This window comes from Alosa pseudoharengus, unplaced genomic scaffold (genome assembly GCF_046254945.1).
Source record: "Alosa pseudoharengus isolate Yale_2024_CS ecotype anadromous, Long Island Sound unplaced genomic scaffold, YU_APseudo_1.1 YU_APseudo_1.1_scf_18, whole genome shotgun sequence".
In the NCBI taxonomy this organism is placed as follows: Eukaryota; Metazoa; Chordata; class Actinopteri; order Clupeiformes; family Clupeidae; genus Alosa; species Alosa pseudoharengus.
Genome location: NW_027468650.1, coordinates 12,392,012 through 12,406,885, shown reverse-complemented (window position 1 = coordinate 12,406,885; position 14,874 = coordinate 12,392,012). Strand labels below are relative to the sequence as shown.

The window sequence follows — 14,874 nt, the reverse complement described above, 5'->3', positions numbered from 1 at the left end:
CCCCCTCCAGAGCAGACCATTTAGACCTACAGAATGCCCTGGAGAGCCTGGTTCCCTTGGAAACGGAGAGTCTGCACCTTATGTGTCTCGCTGTGTTAATAGTGCTTCAGTTTGTGTGTGTGGTTTGTGTGTATTTGTGTTGTGGTGTGTGTGTATATACGGGTATATTTGAGAATGTGTGGTTGTGTGTGTGTGTGTGTATACTCTTAACATCCCATAGGAAATGCTTTCAAGAAGAGTGCCCTGCTGGATAAGACGGCTGCTTCTCTTCTATGGACATTGCTGGAGGGCAGCTGTGCACATACAGTAGGGGTCAATGTCAATGGGGTCAACCGGACACAAGACATGCCCACATCACTGCCTCGGCCGGCTGCAGTGAACCATCACTGCACGTACACAGCCTGGGGGGGCAGGGTCTTGATGCTTGTTTTAGAGAAAACTAGATACAAAATATGACCGCCGCCCAGTCCAGCACATTTTTTCCACAAAAATAAATCACGCTGAAAGGCCTATATGATTCTAACTGTCTCACTAAATTGCATTATCCACACGTACTCAATTCTCACTGATATCTGCTAGACAACAAGTACCAAAACATGATTAGTTCATAGATTTCACATGTAAAATTCATTTTATACAACCCCACCTCCATCTTGCCTGTTCATAATTCTGAGAAATTCTTGAATTGTGTGCATGTGTGCATGTTCATGTTTATGTTATGTGTGTGTGTGTGTGTGTGTGTGTGTGTGTGTGTGTGTGTGTGTGTGTGCGTGCGTGCTTGTGTGTGTGCCTGCGTATGTGCCTGTGCAAGCGTACATATGTCTACTGTGTGAGTATGTGTCATACGTATGATTACTGTGAATGTATGTGTGTGTGTGTGTATCTGTTTGTGCACATGTGTGTACATGAAATGGGTTAACATGACCCCTGGAGGCAAACATACGGGAAAAAATGGTCATCCTAGTCCCTACAGTTCTCAAGATATTCACAGAGAACTGTGTCTGCCCTACCTTCCTTTCGGGGGTCCAGTCCAGCGGGGGGGCTACAGATCAAAACGAAAAACGACGGTTCCATGCTATCCATGTGGGGTTACATGCCCACCAAGTTTTGTGTACCCCGGTCTTTCAGTGTCCCGGGAATCCTTGTTGGTGTACGTCACTAAATGTACACATACATTATTTTAAATTTGGGCATGCGAAAAAGCGCGGCGGTCATAATAAGTCCCGACAGGGTGAACCGGACCCCGACGCGCAGCGGAGGGGTCTTGTTCCGCCCTGAAGGGACTTAATTATGACCGCCGCGCAGCGAAGCTTTTTTTTGTTTTTTTTTGTTTTTTTCTTTTTCGCATGCCCAAATTTCCGTCAATGATTCCCGGGACACTGAAAGACCGGGGTACACAAAACTTGGTGGGCATGTACCCCCACATGGATAGCATGGAACCGTCATTTTTCGTTTTGATCTGTAGCCCCCCCCGCTGGACTGGACCCCCCAAAAGGAGGGTAGGGCAGACACAGTTCTCTGTGAATATCTTGAGAACTGTAGGGCCTAGGATGACCATTTTTTTCCGTATGTTTGCCTCCAGGGGTCATGTTAACCCATTTCATGTGCACACATGTGCACAAACAGATACACACACACACACACATACATTCACAGTAATCATACGTATGACACATACTCACACAGTAGACATATGTACGCTTGCATGCACAGGCACATACGCAGGCACACACACAAGCACGCACACACACACACACACACACACACACACACACACATAACATAAACATAACACAAACAATCAAGAATTTCTCAGAATTATGAACAGGCAAGATGGAGGTGGGGTTGTATAAAATGAATTTTACATGTGAAATCTATGAACTAATAATGTTTTGGTACTTGTTGTCTAACAGATACCAGTGAGAATTGAGTGTGGATAATGCAATTTAGTGAGACAGTTAGAATCATATAGGCCTTTCAGCGTGATTTCTTTTTGTGGAAAAAATGTGCTGGACTGGGCGGCGGTCATATTTTGTACCGCTCTGCGGTACATCTAGTTTTCACAGTAATGACCGTCGTTCTATACATTATCCCGCTTATTATACGGCTACTTGCCAAAACGAAATAATAAACTCCCCACGATATGACTTTAGCCTACATAACCTAGCCTATTTGTTACCGTTCATCGTGGCATTTGCTGAGAAACAAATAGTTCGCAACAACACACGCTGCTGAACTTGAATCAAACATTCTTTAGAACACAGCTGATCAACCGTGTGCTTTCACGTTTGAATGAAGTTCCAGTCCTTGCATAGTGATATGAAAGACGTATCAGAAGCACAAAACCCGTTGCCATTGACAGCGGTAATTATGACCGCCGCGCAGCGAAGCGGCGGTCATATAGGTTTAGTCAGATTTTTTTTTTTTTCTTTTTTTTTTTTTCTTTTTCGCATGCCCAAATTTCTGTCAATGATTCCCGGGACACTGAAAGACCGGGGTACACGAAACTTGGTGGGCATGTAACCCCACATGGATAGCATGGAACCATCGTTTTTCGTTTTGATCTGTAGCCCCCCCGCTGGACTGGACCCCCCGAAAGGAGGGTAGGGCAGACACAGTTTTCTGTGAATATCTCGAAAACCGTAGGGTTTAGGAGGACCATTTTTTTTTGTATGTTGATCTCAAGGGGCTATGTCAACCCATTCCATAACCACTCATTTCATGTATAGCGCCACCTAGTTAAACACAAAAAAGAAAAAATGAGGTGTTGTAATCGCAGGTATCTGTGACCTAACATAGTCAAAACTGCACGAAATTGGAAGTGTAGGATCATTATGACACCCTCTGAATGCACGCCAAGTTTCGTGGAATTCCGTTCATGGGGGGCCACACAATAAATTAATTTATGTTACTATACACCAACTGGCCTGTAGGTGGCCGGAGACAGTTTTCTGTGAATATCTCGAGAACCGTAGGGCCTAGGAGGTCCACCTTTTTTATGTATGTTGGTCTTAAGGGGGCATGTCAACCCATCCCATTACCACTTATTTTATGTATAGCGCCACCTAGTTAAAAATGAAAAAGCAAAAAATTAGGTGTTTTCATCACAATATCTCTGGCTGACAAGGTCAAAACTGCACGAAATTAAAAGTGTAGGATCATTATGACACCCTCCGAATGCATGCCAAGTTTTGTGTACTTTCGTTCATGGGGGGCCTTACAATAAAATAATTTATGTGTACATTTAGTGACATACACCAACAGGGATTCCCGGGACACTGAAAGACCGGGGTACACAAAACTTGGTGGGCATGTACCCCCACATAGATAGCATGGAACCGTAATTTTTCGTTTTGATCTGTAGCCCCCCCGCTGGACTGGACCCCCGAAAGAAGGGTAGGGCAGACACAGTTCTCTGTGAATATCTTGAGAACTGTAGGGCCTAGGATGACCATTTTTTTCCGTATGTTTGCCTCCAGGGGTCATGTTAACCCATTTCATGTGCACACATGTGCACAAACAGATACACACACACACACACATTCACAGTAATCATGACACATACTCACACAGTAGACATATGTACGCTTCCTTGCACAGGCACATACGCAGGCACGCACACACACACACACACACACACACACACACACACACACACACACACACACACTCACACACACACACACCCACACACATAACATAAACATAACACAAACAATCAAGAATTTCTCATAATTATGAACAGGCAAGATGGAGGTGGGGTTGTATAAAATGAATTTTACATGTGAAATCTATGAACTAATCATATTTTGGTACTTGTTGCCTAGCAGATACCAGTGAGAATTGAGTGTGGATAATGCAATTTAGTGAGACAGTTAGAATCATATAGGCCTTTCAGCGTGATTTCTTTTTGTGGAAAAAATGTGCTGGACTGGGCGGCGGTCATATTTTGTACCGCTCTGCGGTACATCTAGTTTTATGTAGGAAGCATCAGCATTCTGGGACACGCCACATTTACTGTTTTTAAAAAGGTTAGCCTATCTCTTGTCCGGTAATTACAATTTTGTTAAGTGCAACATTGGCACAACTTCAATTAAATTCCTATCAATTTGATGTAACACCACTGCTTCCTTTTAACACCATGGGATTTAATTACACTAAAATGTAACTCGGTCCGCTACAATTGTCTTCAATTCAGCACTGTTTCTTGTCTGTTGGTCTTGCACTGGTGGGATTTGTCCCTGCGATTACATCAGAAGCACACCTAACATCTGGACTGGAAGGGGCTCAGCTCCTTCAAAGCTGTGCTGGTTTGTGAGCAATGCTTGGGATTTCACCACACAACCTCAGTTCTCTTTAAATATTACATGATGTTCCTGTATTTGAGTGTGTGTGTGCGTGTGTGTGTGTTATGCGTGTGTGTGTGTGTGTGTGTGTGATGCTTCTAAAACTCTCCCCACTGAGAGACAGAGACATGGCTGACCCATCGTTCAGGATCTAACCGTCATGCTGAGACAGAGAGCTGGCCGTGGACGCCACCAGGGATCCAACGAAAAAGAACTCTGTTCTGAACTCTCTTTATCTTTCTTTCATTGTAAAGCCTCTCTGTAGGAGATGGAGGGAGGGAGGAAACGAGGGAGGGATGATGTAACCGGAGAAGGGAAAGAGAAAGAGAGAGAAATGGAAGAAAGAGGGAAAAGGAGGAAACTGACATGTTTTGCTTCAGATAGATGAAAGTGACTGATCACGGGGAAAGACTGGAAAGGCTGGGAGACTCTGGAAACACACACACACACACACACAAACACAAACACACAGACCCACAGACACATATGCACGCACACACACACACACACACACACACACACAGACACATACACACACACACACACACACACATTCACACACAGACACACATGCACGCACGCTCGCACACACACACACACACACACACACACACACACACACACACACACACATACACACACAGACACATATGCACGCACACACGCACACACACACACACACACACACACACACACACACACACACACACACACGGAAGGATGATGAGGAGGAGGAAATGGAGGAGGATATGCAGATGAAGAATGAGGAGGAGGTGGAGGAAAAGGAGATGGAGGAGGTGGAGGAGGTGGAGAAGGAAATGGAGGAGGGGGAGATCGAGGAGGAGGAGATTGAGGAGGAGATGGAGGAGGAGGAGGAGGAGGAGGAGGAGGAGATTGAGGAGGAGATGGAGGAGGAGGAGGAGATGGAGAAGGAAATGGAGGAGGGGGAGATGGAGGAGGAGGAGGAGATTGAGGAGGAGATGGAGGAGGAGGAGGAGATTGAGGAGGAGATGAAGAAGGTGGAGGAGCAGAAGATGGAGGAATAGGTGGAGGTGGAGGAGGAGGTAAATGAGGTGCATCTCCACACCAGCAGCACACTGCAGCATCACTCCAGCTCTCCTGTCTTGGAGGCTACGCCTCACTGCATCTTAACAGCCACTTGCAAACTTTACTTAGCCACTTATTAGACACATTGCAACGTGATTACCAGGTACTCCTCCAGCAAGAGAGAGAGAGAGAGAAATGTATATGTGGGGATCTACACAAACAGGCACACATAGCTGCATCACATCCACACAACACCTAGGATCACATGATGTCTTGAAGTCACATGACTAATTAGGAAGTGATAAGTGTTTGCTGGCTGCAAGTCAGATTCTCTTTGTGCTGGTGCTGGACACTATTGTGCGAGTTGGGCTCCCTTTTCATGCAGGTACTGTTGGTCATGGTAGAGCATGTTTAATCACTGCCATTTGAATTTTAATACTTATTTATTTCATTTTATCAGGGTAATTTCTAGAAGGTTGTGTCTGCTCTTCACGGAGGACACGGGCTTCTGCATGGAGTTTTAACATTTGTGATCACCTCATTGTGACCTGAGCTGCTGGGCTGCATTGGTAAATTTCTTAATATGCACATTTCTTAATATCCATTGAATGTTTTATACCTACTTTTGAACATGTCTTAAACTACTTTCTCTGTCCGTAGCAACAGAACATTCACCTTTTTTTGCCCTCATGTGTCAATGAGCTGTGGACAGTTGAGCATATTGAAAAGTAGGCCTATATTTTCTAGCTATGTTTGAGTGGACTATGCTATGTTGTTTAATGAGGCTGGCAACTAACATGCTTGTTCTCTCCTGAAAAGGGACCAGGCCAGCCACTGTTTTCCTGTAATTAGTATGCATTTCTTTATTGTGTTTGTTTGTTTGTTTGGTTATCTGTGACTCTGCCTCTGGTCCTACCACCCATGTGCCCCATTCATAGTAGCATTGTACATTAACTAGTGGTGCTATTGATGCTGGTGGTCCTCCTCCCTAACTATGTCTTCTGCTTAGGCTATCCCTGTACAAGGCCGGATCCACACTGATGCTTTGCCCCTTCTTGCCAAGGGACCACATTGGGAGACACTGTCTTGGTGTGTACTATAACTACAACACGGTGTGATATTTTGTAGTGGTATCTAAAGATCTTGAGTGTGTAGTGCTTGCTGTGTTGCATGCTTTGTCTGGTGTTGGGGTGCTGTCTCCTGTTTTTTTCTGTCTCACCAGGGTCCTCCTGAGCAGGGGTTTTGCATTGGCTGATCCGACCTTCTTAGACTGAGGAAAAATCCACCAGTTGATTATAGCAGTATTTTAAGATCGATCCTGATAACTTTTCTACACCTTTTGTACTAATTTGTAATAAATTTGAGATACATTTGCATATCTGCCTCTTGTCAACTGTCCCTTTGCGGGGAACATGCAGAACTCGCCACACTACATTCAGGGAAAGATTTGTGGGTCCTCCTGCCCATCATCAGGGGGTGGCGTAGTCAGACTGTGAAGAAGGTATACCGCTTGACGGGTACCACATTTTGGCGTAGCCGGCAGGATTGTAACCGAGGCATTGATATTTTGTTTTGTTTGTATTGTATTGTTTTGTTTGTATATTCTTGATTTTTAAAATAGAAACAGTGGCTGGCTCTGGACAACAGAAGACTACAAGTGGACGGCCAAGACTAAACACGATGGGAACCAACGGCCAGTAACTACTACTTCTCAACTGAAGTGTTTTTGTTACTGTATGTCTTGTGCATCGTTCCATATTCTCTTCTGTGGTAGTGAGGCTGTTAAACTGGTAAAATGAGTGAGGTGGAGGAACATGTGCCTGAGGAACTTCTGACTCTTCGGGAGGAAGTGCAGAGATTACGAGTGGCTAATGAACAACTTCAGAGAGGAAGAGGTGCCAGCGCAGGTACCTCTGGTAATGGCATTACTACTGGTGGGACAGCCCCCAGTGGCGATTTGAACTCACCAAATTTTCCTGGTCCACAACTTAGACCAGAACGGTTTGTTTATATTCAAAGAGAGAGAAAGTGTCCCCACTTCTCCGGCTCAAAATCTAAATCTGATATATTGATTTATGATTGGATAGAAAATATTGAGTCATGCGTGAGGGATAGGAATATGAGCGCTAGGGAGAAGGCCCTCTTCCTTTATGATCATTTGGAAGGAGAAGCAAAAGCTGAAATCAGATTCCGCTCGTTAGCTGAGCGGGAGAATCCGGACACCATCTTAAACATTTTAAAAGAAGTTTATGGTTCCTCCTCCTCCTTTGTCAGCCTGCAAAGACAATTCTTTGACAGAAAACAGAAAGATGGGGAGTCTTTAAAAGAATTTTCTCACTCTTTGTGGGCTCTAATTGAAGAAATCAAGCGTGCTTACCCTAATAGGTTGGCAGACCCAGATATATTAGTCAGAGATCAGTTCATGGAGCATGTACGTGATGTTTCCTTAAGACGAGAGCTAAAGAGCATTGTGCGACAAAATCCGGCTGTTGCTTTTATAGCACTACGGCATGAAGCAATTAGATGGATGGAGGAGGGTGAGCGCCCCTCCGGACAAACTCGAGCCGGGCTTCACCACTGTGGGGTGGATCTAAATGTTGAAGGGGCTTGTCATGCAGTGGGGGTGGAAAAAGGGTTGGAAGTTTCTGTCCTGCAGGAACAACTTAACCAACAGCAGTCACAGATTAATAAAATCCTACAGAGTCTGTCTAAAATAGAATCTGTGTTAAATCAGCCTACTTCTCGTCCTCATAACCCCAATTACCAGTTTACCCCAGAAGGTCAACCCATTTGTCTCCGGTGTCGTAAGCCTGGACACGTCCTCCGTCAGTGTCGACAGGGGCCGAGGCAGCGAACAGCCAGTCTACCTAATGTCCAGCCTGAGGAAAATCCTGCAGTTACAGGACAGTCAGGTATGCATCGCATTGATCCTAGCACTGTGACAAACAATCCTAGTCCCTCTAATCAGGTCTTGCCCCCTTCAAAGGAGTCAATCTCACTTGTAGGTAAATGCCCTGTAGTGGAGGTAAAGATGGGGGGTGTTAAAGTAAAGTGTTTACTGGACACTGGTTCTATGGTGACAACAATCACAGAGTCTCTTTTTAAGGAAGTCTTTCAACATTGGGGAGCACCTAGGCTCAAGTCATGTGGGTGGTTGGCTTTAAAAGCTGCCAATGGTTTAGATATCCCCTATGTTGGATATCTAGAGTTGGATATCCAGGTATTGGGTAGAACCTTTTCAGGACGGGGGGTTTTGGTGGTGAAGGATGCCCCTGGCACATTACAACAACATTCCGTTCCTGGGTTGTTAGGAATGAATGTGATTTCTCAGTGTTATAGGGAGTTATTTGCACAACAGGGTGAGGATTTATTTGCTTCTCTATCTGCTGTTAAGGCAGAGGCCTGTTGGGAGTCTGCTCTCCGCTACTGTCGCCGCCAAGATGTGTGCCATTTAACTCATGAGGGTCGGGTGCGGGTCCTAGAAAGGGGTGGGGAATTCATACCAGCTGGGTCACTTAAGTTTATTAAGGTCACCTGCCCAAAGGTCCCACATACGCCACCTGCCACAATGCTGTTGGAACCTGGAGGCTCAGATCTCGCCCCAGGTTTGCTGTTGTCCCCGTCGTTACTCAGTGTTACCAATGGTGTGACATATGTTCCTGTAGTTAATGTAGGAGCCACTGGTGCTGTAGTCCACTCAAAGCAGGTGTTGGGGATGTTACACTCCGTAGTTGACATTCAGGCAGAGCAGGTGAAGTTTGAAGGAGAGAATGGTGATGTTGCCCTAGTTAATATACATGCTGCTGGGGGGGCGCCTGCCTCCATCTCAGAAGTCCTTGCAGCTTTACACTGGTCAGAACTTTCACCTGAAGAGAACGGCCAAGCAAAACGGCTGTTAGAGAAGTATAGCGATGTCTTTGCTAAATATGATGGAGATCTGGGTTGCACTAATGAGATTGTACATGAGATACCTCTTTTAGATGACGCCCCAGTCCGACAAAGATATAGGAGAATACCCCCTACACAATGGCAGGCTGTAAAGGACCACATCAAACAGCTTCTGGATAGCAAAGTGATCAGGGAGAGTAGCAGCCCTTACGCATCACCCATTGTCCTGGTGCAAAAGAAAACTGGAGAGCTACGGATGTGTGTTGATTACCGTCAACTTAACGCCAAGACAAGAAAGGATGCTTACCCATTACCTCGTATTGAGGAGTCGTTGGACGCCTTGTCAGGTGCCCAGTGGTTCTCAACTCTGGACTTGGCTAGTGGCTATAATCAAGTTGCTGTTGCTGAGAGAGATAAGCCAAAAACTGCATTCTGTACCCCTTTCGGCCTTTTTGAATTTGAAAGGATGCCATTTGGGTTATGTAACGCTCCCGGAACTTTTCAGAGGCTCATGGAGCGAATATTTGGTGATCAGAGCTTTCACTCAGTTCTTTTATTTTTGGATGATGTCATAATCTTTTCTTCTTCTGTGGCCCAGCACTTGCAGAGACTGGAGATGGTCCTCAGCCGACTCCAACAGAAAGGGCTTAAGGCAAAGCTGAGTAAGTGCCACTTTTTCAAGAGGGAAGTGCAGTACTTGGGACATCGAGTGTCCAAAGAAGGTGTGGCCACTGATCCAGAAAAGGTATCTGCTGTGAGTAACTGGAGGAGGCCTTGTGATGTGACCGAAGTCCGATCATTTCTTGGATTTTGCAGCTATTACCGTCGCTTTGTTAAGGGGTTTGCCCAGTTAGCAGCTCCACTTCACCAACTAGTGGCAGATGTAATTAAAACTGCAAAGATGAGTAGGACCAGGCCAGCTGCAGTCCTACCCAGTATGTGGACTGAAAAATGTGAGAGAAGTTTCACTGAGTTGAAGAGGATGTTTACAAGTGCTCCCATTTTAGCATTCGCTGATTTCACCAAGCCCTTTGTCTTGGAGATAGACGCTAGCCACCAAGGGCTAGGGGCAGTCCTGTCCCAGGAGAAGGAGGGAAAATTGAGACCAGTGTCATATGCTAGTCGCTCATTGCGTGGTTCAGAGCGTAACATGGAGAATTATAGCTCCATGAAGCTGGAGTTCTTAGCATTAAAATGGGCAGTTTCAGAAAAATTCCGAGAGTATTTGCTTGGCAGCAAATGTACGGTTTACACTGATAATAACCCTTTAAGCCATTTTCAGACCCTGAAGCTGGGGGCTACTGAACAAAGATGGGTTGCCCAGTTGGCAGCGTTCGACTTCACTGTACACTATCGACCAGGAAAAAATAATGCTAACGCTGACTCTCTCTCCCGCCAGTACAGCACCCAGGCAGAGACCACAGATCTGGAGACTGACCAGCTGAGAGTTCAACCTTACCAGCCACTCATCCCCGACAGAGCTGAGGGAGCCATATCTCACCAAATTGGAGTCCTTCCAAGTCGATCCAATGCTGAACTGGCGATGTTGCAGGAGGCAGATCCTGTTTTGAAAGACTTTCTGTTGTTTTGGAGACTAGGAAGGCCTCCCAGCAAGGAACAGCGGGCCGAACTCACCAAGGAGGTACAACGTCTCCTCCGGCAGTGGGATCGTATCCTGGAGAAGGATGGCCTGCTGTACCGGAAGACAACTGCCCCTCATGGAGAGCTATACACCCAACTGCTCCTGCCCCAGTGTCTTCACCAAGAGCTTCTCCGGGGTCTCCATGACCAACACGGACATCAAGGAGTACGGCGAACTACTGACCTAGTGAGGCAACGGTGTTATTGGCCAGGGATGGGAGCGGAAATTGAGAAGTACTGTCAGAACTGCCAACGCTGTGTGCTGTCTAAAGCTGTCCAGCCCAAAGTCAAGACTTACCAGGGGGTTCTGATGGCTGGTCAGCCATTAGAAGTACTTGCTATAGACTTTACCCTGCTTGAGTCTGCAATAGATGGTAAGGAAAATGTATTGGTCATGACAGACGTTTTCTCAAAGTACACACAGGCAATCCCCACCAAAGATCAAAGCGCCAGTACAGTGGCGAAGATCCTAGTTGACTGTTGGTTCAACCGCTTCGGAGTGCCTAAACGGATACATTCCGACCAAGGCAGAAACTTTGAGAGTGCACTTATCGCACAGTTGTGTCAGCTATATGGGATTGAAAAGTCTAGAACAACAGCATACCATCCCCAAGGGAATGGCCAATGCGAGAGATTTAACAGGACCCTCCATGACCTTCTCCGATCACTCACTACGGAAAAGAAAAGGGCGTGGCCAAAGTACATCTCCCAGTTGGTGTGGGCATACAACACCTCCACCCACCGCTCCACTGGTCATTCCCCTTACTCGTTGATGTTTGGCGTGCCACCTCGACTCCCCATTGACTTCCTTTTAGGGGCTAATGACACCGAGGAAACAAGCTCTTGGGATGAATGGGTCATACAGCATCAGGAACGGCTCCAGGTAACTCGTGAACTGGCCCGCAAGAACATGGAGGAGGCAGCAGATTACCGGCAGCGAAACCACAACCAACAGGTGTGTGATAAGGGTTTTACAGAGGGCCAATTGGTCTACTTAAAAGATCACCGCGGCCAAGGTCGTCGTAAAATCCAGGATGTATGGTCACCAACACTGTACAAAGTTGTCAGGACACCGACTGACCCGGGTGGGCCCTACACTGTAACATTGGCAGATGGAACTGGCAATGTCCGACAAGTCCACAGAACAGAGATTAGAGCATCGCAACTGGATACTATACCATCAGTACCAAAGGTCCCTCAGCCATCCACAAAGACTACTTACCCAGAAAGTAACTCAACTTGCAGTGAAGAAGAGATCCTTACCTGGATAGAAGAAGCAAGACCTACTCCAATAGCTGCTGTCACTCCAGGTCCACCACCAACAGCCCCCAATGAAGTTGAAGAAGAACCTGTGGGGGAGGATAGGGGCAGGGGCGATGATGATGATGATGATGATGATGACTATGATGATGGCAGTGAGGGGAACCCCCAACTTCAAGACAGGTCACCAGGTCTGAGACGCACCAGGCGGGCAACAGCTGGAAGACACAAGAATCCTCACAATCTGCCAAGGTCCACAGTATCAAGTGCCAATGTGGGGGTGGTAAGGGCTGCTGCATTCCTTGGGGCTGAGGTTTGATCGTCGGGGGCGACGACACCTTTTGGGAGGAGTGAGTGTGGGGATCTACACAAACAGGCACACATAGCTGCATCACATCCACACAACACCTAGGATCACATGATGTCTTGAAGTCACATGACTAATTAGGAAGTGATAAGTGTTTGCTGGCTGCAAGTCAGATTCTCTTTGTGCTGGTGCTGGACACTATTGTGCGAGTTGGGCTCCCTTTTCATGCAGGTACTGTTGGTCATGGTAGAGCATGTTTAATCACTGCCATTTGAATTTTAATACTTATTTATTTCATTTTATCAGGGTAATTTCTAGAAGGTTGTGTCTGCTCTTCACGGAGGACACGGGCTTCTGCATGGAGTTTTAACATTTGTGATCACCTCATTGTGACCTGAGCTGCTGGGCTGCATTGGTAAATTTCTTAATATGCACATTTCTTAATATCCATTGAATGTTTTATACCTACTTTTGAACATGTCTTAAACTACTTTCTCTGTCCGTAGCAACAGAACATTCACCTTTTTTTGCCCTCATGTGTCAATGAGCTGTGGACAGTTGAGCATATTGAAAAGTAGGCCTATATTTTCTAGCTATGTTTGAGTGGACTATGCTATGTTGTTTAATGAGGCTGGCAACTAACATGCTTGTTCTCTCCTGAAAAGGGACCAGGCCAGCCACTGTTTTCCTGTAATTAGTATGCATTTCTTTATTGTGTTGGTTTGTTTGTTTGGTTATCTGTGACTCTGCCTCTGGTCCTACCACCCATGTGCCCCATTCATAGTAGCATTGTACATTAACTAGTGGTGCTATTGATGCTGGTGGTCCTCCTCCCTAACTATGTCTTCTGCTTAGGCTATCCCTGTACAAGGCCGGATCCACACTGATGCTTTGCCCCTTCTTGCCAAGGGACCACATTGGGAGACACTGTCTTGGTGTGTACTATAACTACAACACGGTGTGATATTTTGTAGTGGTATCTAAAGACCTTAAGTGTGTAGTGTTTGCTGCAACAGAACACATGTAATATTTTGTAGTGGTATCTGAACATCTTGAGTGTGTAGTGCTTGCTGTGTTGCATGCTTTGTCTGGTGTTGGGGTGCTGTCTCCTGTTTTTTTCTGTCTCACCAGGGTCCTCCTGAGCAGGGGTTTTGCATTGGCTGATCCGACCTTCTTAGACTGAGGAAAAATCCACCAGTTGATTATAGCAGTATTTTAAGATCGATCCTGATAACTTTTCTACACCTTTTGTACTAATTTGTAATAAATTTGAGATACATTTGCATATCTGCCTCTTGTCAACTGTCCCTTTGCGGGGAACATGCAGAACTCGCCACACTACATTCAGGGAAAGATTTGTGGGTCCTCCTGCCCATCATCAGGGGGTGGCGTAGTCAGACTGTGAAGAAGGTATACCGCTTGACGGGTACCACATATATATAGAGAAACTGAAACAGAGAGAGAGAGAGAGAGAGAAATGTATATATAGAGAAACTGAAACAGAGAGAGAGAGAGAGAGAGAGACAAAGAGAGCAAGAAAGAGACAGACAGACAAAGAGAAAAAAAGAAAATAGATAAGACAGGTAGATAGATAAATAGATGGATAGATTATTAATACTGCAAGAAATGTTGGAAAGACAAAAAGAGACAGCAGTAGACACTTTCAGTCATGGTCAGTACCATCTAGCAGTGACCCGCGTGGAGGTTATTGTCCGTCGTCATCATGTCACGTCACTCATCTGTACAGTAGATTAGCGCAGATCATATCCACATGTTTTTCAACCACTTAACCAGTGTTTATGGCCCCCAAAGGACCAGCAGAGTCACACAAACACACACACACACACACACACAAACACACACATCCAAACAATTTGAGTTTTCTTTAATGAAACAGCAGTAGAGGTGCTTTGTATGCAAGGCACAGCTAGAAAACAGCAGATTGTGGAGGTGACGTGTGTGTGTGTGTGTGTGTATGTGTGTGTGTGTGTGTGTAATGTTGCGTCCTGTACCAATTAGCAGGCGTATCAGCAGTTGCAGTGGCCACAGTGGAAGCATCCCTTCCTGTTAGCTGTCAATCAAGCAACAGACGCAAGCCGGGCACAGCTAACATAACCTCTTAAGGCCACATAAACAGCTGTGCTGATGGCAGTCAATGTTATGAGGTGCCTCTGATTATACTTAAAGGTGCTTGTTTAAGTCCTCATAAAGGTCATATGAATGGTTTAGTGTAGAGGAGTAGTAGCCTGGCCATGCCCACCTAAAATCTCAAGTCAGTAGAATACTGGCAGTGGTAAATGGTAGTAGCAACACCTGCAAACATCAATAAGTCTATCGACGAACGCGAATGTCGTGTTGTTGAGGAGGACTGTGAGTGTGAGCATT

The 14,874-nt window shown here is 45.8% G+C and overlaps 2 long non-coding RNA genes across 5 annotated transcripts; both read left to right on the top strand.

Annotated features, from left to right (window-relative positions):
* Positions 1 to 5,627: 5,627 nt before the first annotated feature.
* Positions 5,628 to 6,779, top strand: LOC143131627 (uncharacterized). Of its 2 annotated transcripts, XR_012988151.1 has the most exons (4): positions 5,628 to 5,778; positions 5,854 to 5,962; positions 6,054 to 6,121; positions 6,403 to 6,779. It is a non-coding gene; the product is annotated as an uncharacterized LOC143131627 (long non-coding RNA). The 2 variants fall into 2 exon arrangements; XR_012988150.1 differs by lacking the exon at positions 6,403 to 6,779 and having other exon boundaries at positions 6,054 to 6,286.
* Positions 6,780 to 6,848: 69 nt separating this feature from the next.
* Positions 6,849 to 13,784, top strand: LOC143131626 (uncharacterized). 3 transcript variants are annotated; one of them, XR_012988148.1, is made up of 4 exons: positions 12,557 to 12,720; positions 12,796 to 12,904; positions 12,996 to 13,063; positions 13,345 to 13,784. It is a non-coding gene; the product is annotated as an uncharacterized LOC143131626 (long non-coding RNA). The 3 variants fall into 3 exon arrangements; XR_012988149.1 differs by lacking the exons at positions 12,557 to 12,720; positions 13,345 to 13,784 and adding an exon at positions 6,849 to 8,305 and having other exon boundaries at positions 12,996 to 13,170; XR_012988147.1 differs by lacking the exon at positions 13,345 to 13,784 and having other exon boundaries at positions 12,996 to 13,170.
* Positions 13,785 to 14,874: the final 1,090 nt, after the last annotated feature.